Source organism: Apium graveolens, chromosome 9 (assembly GCF_009905375.1).
Source record: "Apium graveolens cultivar Ventura chromosome 9, ASM990537v1, whole genome shotgun sequence".
Classification (NCBI taxonomy): domain Eukaryota; kingdom Viridiplantae; phylum Streptophyta; class Magnoliopsida; order Apiales; family Apiaceae; genus Apium; species Apium graveolens.
The window spans coordinates 127,184,596-127,186,919 of record NC_133655.1 but is presented as its reverse complement, the minus strand read 5'-3'; positions in this window follow the sequence as shown (position 1 = coordinate 127,186,919).

Genomic DNA, 2,324 nt, shown 5'->3' with positions numbered 1-2,324 from the left:
CTATTCTGCATATTAATCTAGTAGTCAACATGACTTAGATAACCCTATACAATCTACTCGACTGAAACATGTTATTTGCAGAAATATGTTACAGTACTTATTTTTTACATAAGCTACACTCTAGATGAATGATTAAATTATCATCTGTCGGGACTTTAAAGTTCATCCGTCGGGACTATATTAGATCATCCGTGGAGAGCTACAAATTTCACTAAGTTAAATCTACTAAGGTGTTTTGTTTAACTTATCATCAAGTCCACAACATATTCCTAACAAACCTCCTGGTTTTGAAGACCCCAATTTTCCAGAATATGTCTACTATCTTTTGAAAGCACTGTATGGTTTGAAGCAAACACCTAGAGCCTGGTATGACACCTTGTCAAAGTTTCTTTTAGAAAATCATTCCATAAGAGGTACTGTTGACAAAACCCTTTTCATTAGAAATGTTAATGGCTCTAGTAAACTTGTTCAGATTTATGTAGATGATATTATATTTGGCTCGACAGATGAGAAACTTTGCAAAAAGTTTGCCAAATTGATGCAAAGTAAATATGAAATGAGCATGATGGGAGAACTGACTTACTCTCTTGGTTTAAAAGTTAAGCAAGTTAGTGATGGAATATTCATTAATTAAACCAAATATATTTATGATTCTTTAAAGAAGTTTGACTTAATGGATTGCATATCTGCAAAAACTTCTATGGCCACTGCTACTAAACTAGAATTTAACACTACTGAAAAGTCTGTGGACATTTCAAGTTATGGAGGCATGGTTGGTTCACTTTTATATTTAATAGCTAGTAGGCCAGATATAATGTTTGTTACTTGTCTTTGTGCTAGATTTCAAACTGATCCTAGCAAATCTCATTTAAAAGCTATTAAGAGAATGTAAGTCATATGTCATAGCCTATTTGTATATTCGAGGATTCAACTCAACTCAAATAAGAATGTAATAAGTAAATAGTGGATCGACCGTCAGAGAGATCTCGCAAAGTAATATCTGTCAAAGGATTCAGAAACAAGGTTCATCTACAGACTTGAGGAGGTAATTCACTGGAAGAAGTTCAAGAAGTTGATCATGCCTCAGTGATATAAATCAAGATCGTGGATTTAATCAAGTGACAGAGATCTCGTCAGAGTATCATTAATTACAAGGATTTAATCTGAAGAAAATCAAAGCGTCAAAGTCAAGACATGAAGAAACGTCACGGAAGTTAGTCACTCATGAACCAGACAGTACATCGAGTGTCAACGTTGAAGTGGTGGAATTGATTCATAATTCTCAGTGATTTTCAGAAGATATTCAGAAGAATGGATGCTGCTCAGGGTTAGTATTAATTCTCTATTAATTAATTAAGTCATATAATTTAATTAAGAAAATAAATTATATCTGCAAAGATTAATTTATTGATTAATTAAATTAATTGATTAATTAATTCAGAATTAATTTTAGGAATTTTCAGAAGTTTAATTGGATTAAATTCAATCTTAAATCAGCAAGACAATTGAAAATGAACTAGCATGACAATCTGGATTGTCATACCGATTGTCATGCCAAGTCATTTCAATTGTCATACCGAAAGTTACACTAGGAAGGAGATTGTCTTGCTAGTTCAACTGATTGTCATACCGATAGTCATTGTAGTTCAATCAGATTGTCTTGCTAGTACAATTGAAAGTCCTACTGAAAGTCTTGCTGAGCCAAAGAGATTGTCCTACCGATTGTCATTGCAGTTCAAGTAATTTTGTTGGATTGCATACAAAAAGAAAAAGAAGCAGAAGACATTAACTAACTGAAAAAATACAAGAACACAGCAGCCGCCTAAGAAATATTTCATTGTTCTCTGCTGAAATTCAAAGATCAATTTCTAGATTGCAAAGTTAAATCCAATCAACTAGAAATCTTTATCTTGTTCTTGTGTAACAATCTAGCGGATCAAAATCCCTAGAACTTAATCTCAAATCGCGTTTAGCATTTGATTCTAATTATTGCAAAAATAGAAAAAGTTCATGTCGAATTTATTCTAGATTTGTGATAATTGATTTGAGATTAATACCTTGTAATCGATACAGTTATTGTAACACCTTTCAAGTTTAATAATATTTTTATTTAACTTGAATTTTGTTTCATTTTTTTTATTCCGCATTTATTCGATTATTTGGTACTGTTTGTATTCAACCCCCCCTTCTACAAACACATTGGGACCTAACAATTGGTATCAGAGCCTTCTGATTAACGAACAAATCAAGATCCTAGACTTTTGTGATTTTTCAACTCTTTGAATTTTTATTCATTTAAAAATTTATAATGACTTCACACAAAG